Raw genomic sequence first — 13,393 nt, 5'->3', positions numbered from 1 at the left:
TGGGTATTGTCGTGTCGACGTCATCAACAATGGCCGACAGACACGACAAGAAGGATCGTTGCCTTGGAAACACTATGGTTTGTGAATTTCTTGACATGAAGAAGGGAATGTATCAAACTGCGAATAATTTAGTGCTCCGAGGCTCTGCCCTTCTGGCAGGGGCCAGGGGCTGCAACCCTGCGTTGGCCGCAGGACCTCGGCTAGGACGTGGGTTCCTGGCAGGCGCTGGGGGCCGAGGCCCAGCGCATCCTGCAGGACCCAGGAAGGGAGGACCTGCGGTTGTGGAAGGCGCATCGCGGTTTTCGTTGGGGAGGCCAGATTTGGTGCGAATTGTGGGGTTCGTTGGGGCAGTGGGGTTGGGGGGCTACTACCTGTGGAGTAGCAGTAGTCCAGCGGAGAGAAATGATGCCTCCACGCCCCCTGAACCTGTCGCTCCGCCTTCATCACCTACTCAGTCATCCACATCTCACTCCCAGTATTGCACAAGATTTAAATACTTTTACGCGCCCCCCTCCACAGCAATACGCCCACAACCAGTGACACGACAGTCACCCCCCTCACAGCCACCGCCATCTTCATCCATACCGCCACCACCCCCGCCTCCCCCCCGTAGTATTCTCAAAAAGGGTACACGGAAAGAACAGGGGGCCGACCGTCCGCGCCCGAGGGTGACGTTTGACCTTCCTCCTGAGGACCCTCAGGGGGAAGCGAAGGCGTCACCTTCTACAGCGGGCGGCCAAGGCACAGACACTGCCCCCCCACAGAGTACAGACGATAGTCCTCCCCAGTCGAGTCGGCGTCGGCAGCGGAAGTCCAGGACGGACAGACTCGACAGCCAGCAGGGTGCGGGTGCGGGGAGGGCTCCCTCGGAGGGCGCCTCGCAGCCTGCTGGACGGTCCAGTACGGACAGAGACGACTCTGACTTAGGCCTGACGCCGGAGCAACAGCGACTGTTTGATCTGTACAAAATTTGGGAATCCGACAAGACATGGACAAATTACAATAGGTACATGAGGCAAGCTAGAAAACTGGGGGTGTTGCCTGGACAAGGGGGCGGTCGGAAGTAGGGGAACACCTTCCACGGCTGCGGTCCTCGTAGAGTTTGTCGCCAAAATGTAGAAGGTAAGACTGAAATCTGCTTCATTATTATTTTATTATGTATTATATTACTAGTTTATTTTCATTTTTACTCATAGTTAAATTCTTAGTTATAACAAAATTTTTAGTGACAGCTTTTCTCCACCTTATAAAATCTTTAGTAATCAACCTATATGCCAGTGATGTCAAAGCAAGCGCATTTTTCTGACCTTGACGTCGTGCGCGGGCAGCAAGCGCAAAGCATGGAAAGAGGAAGGGTTGTGTATATGAATAAGCAGCCTGTTGGATTAAGAAAACAGTGGTGCAAAAACTTCAAACGGAACGTGAAATTTTATGTCGTTATTTTTATATGGCTGCTGGCCATCCCTGAATATAGCTCGACCAAGCGGCATATACTACCTCTTTCGTCTGTCTCTTTCCTTTCCGCTGTAAAGCGCTCAGGCTCCCCGAGCTCTAAAGCGCGCGCTTGCTCCTATGGGCATCAATTGACATGCCTGCTATATGGTAACAGTTACTATGAAACGAGCGGTCCCGGGTCCAAACCCTCATTGGGACAAGTTACCTGGACCTTGTTGATGTGATTTTGATAAACCTATTAAACATTATATAGACTACTAAATAATATATAGACTCTAAAGTTTTCCTGATATCTATATGAATGTATTAATTTAAACGACATATTATAGGTAGCTACGTGTCTGTAAACAAAGAACAATACTCAATACTTGCGTTCAGGAATCGTGATACGGTAAGGTCAGGCAGTTTCATAACACGAGGAAATGAATGAAATAAAATAATTTCCCAGTAAATCGATAACAAGAAAGTCACAGCTATCGAAGTCAGTCTTGTGACTTTTCTTCAGTTACTATGAGGTGTACAAATTCAGAATAGCATGAAAACTAGCAATCAAATATGGAGAAACATAAATAACGTTAGTGTATAGATACATGCTATCACTGACTAGTAGGAGATAACTAGTCATTTACAGCGTTGCCAAGCTTCCTCGCAAATAGAAAAATCAAGTTTGATAGGTCGATTTACTGACTGAAAAATGCAATATGAAAAAAAAAAAAAAGGCCAAATAACGCCACAGGTTCTAATATCGCCTATCTCAGCCTTATATCGCAAATACTGACATGAGCAACTTCCCCCAGTGGAAGTATCGTACCACAAGGTTCCTAGCTCAAACAGAAACAAAACACAGACAAGGATCAAGAGTACAAGCAGGGAAATGATTGACCGGGGTTCGTTACACAATCTACGACTCCATACGCCTACTCAAATATCTGGTGTAATCCAGTGTACTGAGTCCAGAGATGATGAATACAGTTACTAGCTACGCATACCTTACACTGAGGTCGTTAATACACTTAATGAAACTAGATAAAGATGATAACATCGATAGTCATAATTGTGGAGTAAAATACCATCTCACTGATTAAATGTAATGGTTAAAAAAGCCGAAGTGGCGTTGATAAAAGGTGGCCCTTAATATTCATGTTAAATGGTGAAATGAACACTTTGACAATGAAATACATCTACAAAAAGTTACAATAAAATTAAACAGAGCAGTTGCTGACAAAAAATGTTAACAAAAATTTGTTTATACTACGTATGTTATAGTATGTGGGTAGGAAGGAAATGAATCTAAAACAATTTGCAATTAAAGAAAGTGGTGGCTGACACATTTATCAGAAAATATGACCATATATCATGTTGTTAAAATAGACACAAATAGAATGCTGTACAGGCCTCAACTTCAACTTCGCTTTCATGCACAGATAAGTAAGAACGATATGCAAGTTGATGACAATAAAACAAATTAGAATAGAATGATTAGACGCATTGAGGGTGGAGGTGATGATAATGAATATGACTATTATTATTATCATTGTAACATTGTTTAGTTCATATAACAGAACGACTTCCATCTGTTGGGCCAACACGCTAATGTGCCGGGTTCAACCTAGGCTTACTGCGCCCACACACAGAATATTTGCGGAAGGAGAAATGAAAAGGGTGATGTAAACAAAGCCCGCGCGGAAACATATTTCCCATGCCTGTCCTTCCACTTTTGGACTAACGTGATAGTACAAATATCTTACGTAAAGAAGCTACGTAGTTATAGAGAAACATCATCGTCGCAATACCAGAAAGGACAACGAACTGATTAAATCAGAGATGGGCATCGTGCCTCACTTGAGAATTAGTGTCTCACTGAACTTCACAGAGCTTGTCGCTCTGAGTGACATCATCTTCACAGCCCCCGTTCCTCCCTCACGTAGCTCCTAGGCGTGGGCAGGTTCTATATCAGTTTCATAAGCAATATCAGTGGTGGCATAATGGCATTATTAAAGCAGTGTGTACGCGTTAGAAAATGATTATTTCATGAGAAATGGAAGAGTTTTTTCGCTGTTTAGAAGGGGAGAACATACAATGTATGTTATGCTCGAAAATCCTATTAGGCATTAATACATTTAATAGGCTATACAACGACATTACTCCTTATGTCATAAAGAACATGCTGAATTACAAGGTAAGACAAATTAAATGTTATTTTTCGTACTAACTTATTTCGAAGAAAATTTATGATCTTAACATTTGCATAGTATACTAAATACGACATTATACCTTAAACACGCTGCACTAAAATGTAGTAGGAATTAAATGTTTGTACGTATTATTTTCAAAAAATATATATATAAATATAAAAATATCAAAATGTGCGTAGAAAACGAAATATGATGTTCTGAAATTATTTTAGGTCGAGAACGTGCAAATCTATTAAGTAATCTTGATAAACGCCAGAATATTCAAGAAAATAAACGTAGACAACATGATGGAATATTATTGGCTAGTTACGCAATTTCTCGCCTGCGATTTAAATCAAATCAATGATGGAGAAATAGTAAAGAGGCTTATGATTAAAGCTGCCGAATTAATTTGCCAAATTGAATAAAAGTTTTCGAGTCTCTCACGTTAACCAAGCGCTTTCCTAATAATTCGTCACTGACCGCCTTAGCGATTACGATAAGGTGACGCAGGTCACAGCAGTTTATATTTCCCATCCTACTCTGCAGTCTCCTATCCTAGTAAACAAATTATTTCAAATCGAGTACCTCACATAACCTAAAATTGTGCCCATGTATGGGTTAAATTATTGACACGGAAAGAAGAGAAACACATGCCTTCGACGTCAACAGTTCCAAGCAATCAAGAATCAGTCGCAAATTTGATCAGTTAGTGCAGAGATGTAGATAAGAAAATAAAGCCTAACGTACTATAAAATAACTAATAAAAGAGATCTAGTTGTACATTATGTACTGTAAACGCACTGAGATTACAATTATACAATTTTCAGAAACGTGACCAGCAAGTCAACAAACAACAAACGCACATGTGTTTACTGTAGTGACTAGAAAAATATTTCCTGTTGTGTTTTCTTAGTAGTAATTTCAGCGTAAGCACTCTGGCTCACCGAGACCAAGAATTGAAAGTTGTAGTAAAATTCCTTCATCTAAAGAGCAAAGGAAACCCAATAATAAGTAAGAGGGTGTGTAGTGCAGCAATTTAATAATAATAATAATAATAATAATAATAATAATAATAATAATAATAATAATAATAATAATAATACTAATAATAATAATAATAGCTTTATTTTCCCTGCCTGAGTTAAGGCCATTGGCCTTCTCTTGCACTCATCGAGGATCAAAGCACATTCAGAAAAACCGATATACTAGTACTAACTTAAAAAAAAAAATAAAAAAAAAATAATAATAATAAATAAGTCATATTACAGGTTCTTCTGCATGGTTGTGAAACTTGGATTCTCACTTTAAAAGAGGAACAGATATTAAGGCTGTTTGAGAATTAGGTTCTTTGGAAATTATTTTTGGGTTAAGAGGGATGAAGTTACAGGAGAATGGAGAAAGTTACACAACACAGAACTGCACGCATTGTATTCATCTGACGTAATTAGGAACATTAAATCCAGGCGTTTGAGATGGGCAGGGCATGTAGCACGTATGGGCGAATAGAGAAATGCATATAGAGTGTTAATTGGGAGACTGGAGAGGAAAAGACCTTTGGGAAGGCCGAGACGTAGATGGGAGGATAATATTGAAATGGATTCGAGGGAGGTGGGATATGATGATAGAGACTGGATTAATCTTGCTCAAGATAGGGACCGTTGGCGGGCTTATGTGAGGGCGGCAATGAACCTCCGTGTTCCTTAAAAGCCATTTATAGCCCCAAGTAAATAAAAAATAAGTGAAATAAAAAAGAGAGACTGAATAGATATAAATATAATCACAAACAGGAAAATACATTCTGGTAGACAAGTATTAACTTAAAAGAAAAGAATTACTACGTATGAATATAATAACACAACTAAAAGAATAGTACAGTTTAAAGGGTAAGCTTAACGCATTACTTGAAAAAAGGCGACAAAAACAGACCTTAGAGGAGTGGAGTGATAAACCAAGCCTTGCACATTATTATAAAGCAAACATGTAAAAACCGTGTATTTTCACAAAATGACAATTTCTTCACCTTAGCCTCCCTTTAAGGAATTATAAAAGCTTGTCTCAGTTACTAATTGAGACATAGCTAAGCTTATATTTTATTAGCATTTCTGAACTTATATAATGTAAATGCTACTTTTAAACTTGTTTAAAGGAAATGTCACTCTTTGCTACTGTTATGTTTGTAAAAATATATCGCAAGTGTTAAAATTCATATAAGAACTGAACTGAATAATACTTCATTCCATTTCTCCTTCCACAGATTTGTCATAATCTCTGCCCTTGCACAGGGTCAGGCAATGCGTCTGACACAACATTCAGTAATGGTTCATACTCCTCACAAAAGTGAGGGAAGGGAGACAGATATAAGAAGTTCAAAACCTCGACTAACACTGTGACTACGAAGACCATTAATAATGGTTTCTTGAGTTCTTGTTATTCCCAAAACACGATCAAATAAATATGGCTTAAATGTTACACTTTCAACGCCACTTCACAAGATCATGTAAATAAAGAATACAGAGGGCGATATTAAGAACCGTCTAGTCAATGACCATTATAAATAGAATACTTGAGTGGAGACTTTACTGTTTTGCAAGCCTAGTAAAATTAATATCACATACAAACGACGACAATGAATTTTAAATATTTAATGTGAAGTTAATAAAAGGAAAAACAAGGAACGAAAATCAATTTAAAACATATTAAATAGAAACAAACTGAAATATAAAAATATATATAGAAAAATGCGATTAACACTATGGCTTAATTCTGTGACAATGTGCGGGTGTATGTATGTTTTTGGATGAAATGTAATTGGTTGCACGTGAAATGGCCATGGTGAAGGAGATCTTGTCAGATTCCTGTCACTTAGTAAACACTTGGATTCACAAATAGCTCCACTTAACGTCGAACATGCATGTACTGGCTACACGAGTGTACAAGAAAGGGCATAGCTGCTGAATGCCAACACTGTGCTTTGTGTTAAGACACAGGCAACCCTACGTCCTCGCCTTAGAAGGCGCTGGTACAGCACCATACAGCCCGCACATGTCAAAGGCTCCCTCAAGTTAACAACTTATGGTCATATTGGCGTTATTTGGCGACTCGTGTTATGGGACTTATTTTTTATGAAGTACAGTTACTTAATTAGTTGGCTGCAGGCAATATACTGACCATACCGTTTCTTTCTTTTCATGGTGGTGGTGCACCGCACCAGGTGCACCACCGCGGCGGGAGGAACATCTGCCGCACTTCCCGAACTACTGGATCGGCGTCGCCGCAGAAGATGGAGGTGCAACTCCTTGCACAGGAGTGGCAAAAAAAAAAACCGGACCGACCCTTGTAGCTGACTTCAGAGCCTTGGTCACTCCAGAGCACGATAGACTGGTAACTAAGACTTTCGTGGTTCGAATCCTGCCTGGGAAGGCAACTTTTTTTGTGCCTTATTCAAATTTATTCCCAATACTTTTCGATTGCAGAGATATTTTACTACTTAATTAACTTATTATTCCCAGAATATGAATTTTACCAGCTTATTTTCTAATGGTTTTCGAAATGGGCTACGTCAGCAGTCTAAACTACAACAATTTCAGTAGATTACTCGCTATCTTGTGAATGCGGGCGTGGCATGCGCAGTGGCTCATTTCGGGGACTTTGATTATTCCGTCGGTCCGGTTGTTTGCCACTACTGTACATATTAAGGGGACTGGGGTGGGATTGTGGGGTCCGGGGGGTGGGATGGGGACAGGAGTGGGTGGGGTGGGGATGGGGTATGGAATGGGAGGTTGAGTGGGGAATCGGGTTTGGGGTGGAGACTAGGGTGTTTGGTGGGGATTATTATCGACGCTGTATCAACTACCAAGATATTTAGCGTCGATTGAATTGATGATAGTGCGATGGATTTTGGTGAAATAAGACGGAGGATTCGTCATAGATCAGCGGTCATCAGCACAGTGCACCCTCGGGCTAGCGTCTATTACCCGCGGATAAGAGTCTACATTATGCTGCATCCGTGTCTGCTGGCGGGTTTGCTCTCTCCCTCTTCCTGCTGTACGACGGGGCATATTACGAGGCAATGCTTACCCATTACCCACTTCAGCGAGTGCTGACGACCACTATTACAGATTATCTCAAATTCGTCATATGGTTGGGGAAAACCTCGGAAAAAACCCATCCAATTAACCAGCCCAAGCGGGAATCGAACCCATGCCCGACCGCAACTTCTGGTCAGCAGGAAAACAAGCTACCACCTGAGCTACGCCAGTGGCACTGCCGGTGGTGTGGAGACTGGGGGTGAGTAGCGGTGTGCCTGAAGTAGGGAAAGTTGGTCGTTGTGGTCGGGATTTGTTTAGCAGAAAAAATCTAAATTTTAATTCTCTTCGCATTGCCGGGGTTCGGTTTAGTTGCTTCTTAAAACTTCGTAAATTCAGAGCTGTACAGTACATAGAAACGGTATGGTTTATGTACAGTTAATAAAACTTCGAATTGATCGAAGGCAATTCAGGATTATTACTGGAAGCATAGAGCCCCGGCAACAACCAGAATGAAACAGGATTTCTGTCTTAGTTACCGGAAGACATTTAACTAAAAATCTTGCACCCCACGATAGAGGAAGAGGTTACGAAATTAAATTGTAACGAGATACATTTAAATATGTTATAATTCGTAATTAAATCTACAGAAAATTAAATCAAGCAATAAACTTCAAAAAGGAAATGTGACAATCACATCACATCCGTTTATTTCCAAAGTCAACGCAGTCATATTAAGTACAGTTGTAGCTACTATCTTCAATATAATCCGTTATGGAAACTGAAGTAAATTGAACTATTAAGAACAGCTCAAACCTGACTAATATCAGTTGGTAGGGCAACTGACTGGAAGGTGGGTTGAGATCAGTTCCCTCCGAGATGAGGAGAGGAATTAACTTTCCCACAAAAAGAAGAACGGCTGTGGGTCGTTCAGCCATGTTTCAATGGTTGCCGGGTGTTTCTACCCGAGAAGTGGATAAATGGAGCGAGATAATAAATTATGGCTGAATCTCGCTCCAGAGAGTACAGAAAGCATAGATCCCTACATCTATGCTTTGTGTAAACATTATTTTTGGTGGTACATACGCACCAAAGTAAGTAAGAATACATCGGTGTCAAAATTCCAAAATAACAGTGATTGCAAAGGCAAAGACAATCACATATTACATCTTTGTCAATAATTTCATCGATTTATTTTACTATATGAACAAAAATCAGCATACAAAATACAATGCAGTGTAAACTGCGCACAACAAAACCATTACTAACAGATCACACCTGGTTGATGCCAGTTGGTAGGGCAACTGACTGAAAGGCGGCTGAGTTCATTTCCCTCCGAGATAAGGAGAGAAATTAACCCTGCTACAAAATACAGACAGTCTCTATGCCTCTGACTCGTCTGAATGCCACCAGGTGTCTCTACCCGAGGACTGGACATGCGCAACGAGATGATAAAGCATGGTTCAGTCTCTCTTGGAACAATACAGAAAGCATGGAGCCCTACCTCTGTGCTTTCTGTAAAAACTGCTGTTGGTGGTACATAGGCTCCAGAAGCAAGGAAACCGAAATGCTGTATTACAAATTGTAATGCAAGCAATGTATTATAAAATAACATATAGAAATAATTCAGAAATTTAAAAAGAAATTTCAACCAACACATGAAAAGAAAATTCAGCTTCCAAAAAAAAAAAAAAAAAAAAAAAAAACACACACATCGCCACCATATGAAAAAAAAATTCATCTCCATAAAAAATCACATCACCACCATGTGAAAAAAAATTCATCTCCATAAAAAATCATATCGCCACCATGTGAAAAAAATTCATCTCCATAAAAAATCACATCACCACCATGTGAAAAAAAAATCATATCCACAATAAAATCGTAACACCACCACATGAAAAAAAAATCATCTCCATAAGAAAATCACATCACCACTACGAAAAAAAGAACACATCTCTGAATTATAAAATGTCTTTACATTTCTCTTGAATAAAAATATCCTGGTCTCAACTCCAATACTTCATTTGAAGTAACATTTTTATACAAGAAAACTTTATTCATCTGCAAAATAACAACGAACTTCTCAAATCGCCACACTTCTTCCAATGAAAAGAAATCCAAACCTCTTAAAAGATGACCATACCTTCTACAATTACTAATCGCTAAAACCAAGGAAACAAATCACATCTTCTTCTCTCATGAGAAACGAACACACTTTATCACTAACTACTCCTACTTCAAGCAATCCTCCTCCTCCATCAATCAAGAACAAATCAGCTTGTAATGATCATCTATTCCGCATAGAAGAATATTATGTGAAGATAGCATCGAATGAAGAATGAGGTTATTCATAAAATGTCAAAACTTCTGCAAAGAATCTTCCAAGATCAACAAATGTTCATTCTAATAAGAAAATGATTACATCATTTTAACACACAAAAATAGACACAAAATGTTAAACATAATTTCAGTGAAGAAATTATAAACTTTTACAATTACAACCTAGAAGAATATGAACACAAAATACCAGCAGTAATGTCGTCTGAAATGAAGATTGGAGCTGTACTACATCACAAGACAGCGAGTTGCTGGATGACATCTCAAGAACTACTGCATCACATCGCAGAGATTTGTGGGTGACACCACACAGAGTTGCTGGGTGACATCTTGAGAAATACTGCATCACTACAGGGGCGTATATTGCGGATGTTCAAGGTGTGCGCTGGACAACCTCTAAATTCGGTAATCTCATTTTTTATTTTAAGTTGTTTTATATAATGCAACAATAATTTTAATTTATTACAATTTAAATGTGTGGTAATCTCATTGGAAGTTAACGTATATAGTTCAAGACTAATTTTAATTCATTACCATTTAAATATTTTAAATGTCTGCTGGTTGAATGTGCACACCATCCCCAGAACGGCTTTTGTTTTATAACGTACGCTCTGCCTGACGAAGTGGGATGAGGTCTGGACTGGTTGTCCTGTCCGTACAAAAGAACATCCCCTGCTGAAAGTTACAGCTATAATTCTCTGCGTGCAAGGTGGCGTGGTGGGGATACTCGCTTCTCTCAAGCTCGCAGGTCGTCCTGTATACAGGCAGCTCAACTTGTCAATTGTAGCGTTACAAAATATTGTGTTTGACGTGTGTGTTTACTGTTTGTGTGAGTGAATTTACTGTGTTTAGGTTTTACTAGGGTTCATAGTTGTGTGCCAACGCAGGTGAACAATTTAAATTACTTATTTAGTGATAATAGCACCTGGAAATGTACACTGTAAAAGATCTTTTGCAAAAGCCATTCTCTTCTCGCCCACTAGGAGAGAAATTACTTAAAGTGAATAAGGGAAGACCTACCCCGCCACTTCCGAATTTAGTGCAACAATATAAAACAAAAAGCGAACAATACACTACACATTTTTCTATTTCACAATATGAAAATGTAGAATAGTTAGCGGGTTGTGGAACTTCAAACAGGTTATGCTGGCCATGGTTATTGTTTGATCATAAATAATGCAATTTTGAATAACGTTATTTGTAGTTGCCTCCTTTCTCCGGCATTTGCAGGGCAGTCATTGAAACAATGTGATTAATTTTTAACAAGTTGTGGTGCGAGTACTTTGTCATTTTTCCTTTAGTTTAAGGGCGTTTTAATGATCATTTTAAGTAGATTTTTAGGTCATCAACATAGTTATTAAATATAAACAATACTAAATTATATATTAAGAATGGCAGTTAATGTTGACCCGATATTTCACTTAGGCCTACAATAATTGTGCGAGATAGACCAACTATATATTTTTAACAGAACACCCAAACTCTAGGTTCAGCAAACGCCACTGCATCACAACACAGCAAGTTGCTGGGTGACATCTCGAGAACTACTGCATCACATCGCAGCGAGTTTCTGGTGACCTCACACCGGGTTGCTGGGTGACATCTCGAGAACTACTACATCACATCGCAGTGAGTTTCTGGTGACCTCACACCGGGATGCTGGGTGACACCTCGAGAACTACTACATCACATCATATCACAGCGAGAATGAAATATTTTGTTGTTAGAGATGTCTAATGAAATATAAATAAATGTCAGTCCTGCAGAAATTATCCATGAATTTGTTTGTATATTCTTACACAAATTTTTATTGTCCATTTTGTGTGGAATATCACTAAACAATGAGTGTTATGTAATAGAATCTTATTTTTTAGAATATATATCGATGTGAATCTGGTCACCATACTCCCGTTTCCCCTACCGGTGTTCCGCCATTCTTCTATTAACCGCCATCATCATGCTGTGCTGTGTAGTTCATCTCCCATGATGCATCGAGAGCAACGCATACAGTGACAAAAATAACTACAACTTGGACACATCGCTCGCTTGTCATTGGGTTAAAATATTTTTAGTACACTCTCTCTCAACAATGATTGTTTTGGAGATTAATAAGAGTCCGCGAAAAGGTACTTCAGAGGACTGAATCCTTCATGAAATCTCCATAGCAACACTTTAGCAAACTGTTAAACAAAACACGTCATCATATAACTACAAATATAAGAACACTTGACTTTGTTAAATAGAATTACTTTAACACGTGGAAAATTCATTTCATTTACCTTACTCCATTCTTTAATAGTAATATGCGTTACAAGAACGGTATGTTGAAGTTTTCATGTTCGAGGAAAAGTTTGAAAAAGCGAAACGGAGTTGAGCTTTTTCAATTTCCGAGAATGGAAAGAAAACATACCGCTCGTGTGTCGTACATTATTTTGTGCGAAGATCGTTTATTACATACGTGAAAGAGGAATTTCTAATCAGTTGCAATGAAATCTCCATCTTGGTTTCTGTTCAATGACGGCAAATTTGCAAAACAAAAATATCTTTCTTCAACATTGTTGCTTTAAAATGTTTTCTGTGTTTACTATACTCCAGCATGCCGTGATATACGTCTGTCTTTTTTTTCCCCCAGTCTATAAATGCGAACTTAAAACAAACGGCTTCCTTAATGTTACATGCATCACGAATGCAGTAACTTTAGTGGAGTTGTAAGAGTTTACTTAATTTTTGAAAATATTTAAAAACAATAATTAACAGTGCAATTTAGGTGAAATTGCAGTGGTAAGTTTCCAATTTATAATTATTACTATATTGAACGTCTCTAAAAATAATATGTTAAAAGCCTAAAGCAGTAAAATCAATATGTCACTTAAGCGGTAAGAAGAGGGAAATTGTTATGTGTGTTAGGTTGGGAATACTGAATGTGGAATTTTAGACTTTCCGCGGATTGGTTTTGTGCGGAAACAAGCAAATACGCACGATCTCGCACAAATCTAATATACAGTACCTACTCCTCATATTGATCCCGTGATTTTGTTGGGAGCAACTGAGCTTTAATTATCCCAGTCCTCGCCAAAATTTGTTCCGGAATGTAGTCCATTTTAACTAATTTTATAACCATTTTCTATAAACAACCTCGTTGTCATGTGACGTAACTCTGGAAGCAGGATTACTGCGTGACCGCATAGCAACGAAAATATCTTAATTTTGTTACAATTCTTAACAATTATTATTAATTATAATTATACATTTCTCTTATAATTTAGATTTCTTTTACAAAAAATATTGTATGCAACAGGTACCGGTACGCAAAAAATTTGGCGAACTCCTCTGATATTACGCAATCGACTATGTTTGGTCCGTCAACATTTAGATTCCTGCGCTAATCCTTTGCGT

This window comes from Periplaneta americana, chromosome 16 (genome assembly GCF_040183065.1).
Source record: "Periplaneta americana isolate PAMFEO1 chromosome 16, P.americana_PAMFEO1_priV1, whole genome shotgun sequence".
NCBI lineage: Eukaryota > Metazoa > Arthropoda > Insecta > Blattodea > Blattidae > Periplaneta > Periplaneta americana.
The sequence above is the reverse complement of the archived record's forward strand: the minus strand, read 5'-3'. Positions refer to the sequence as shown.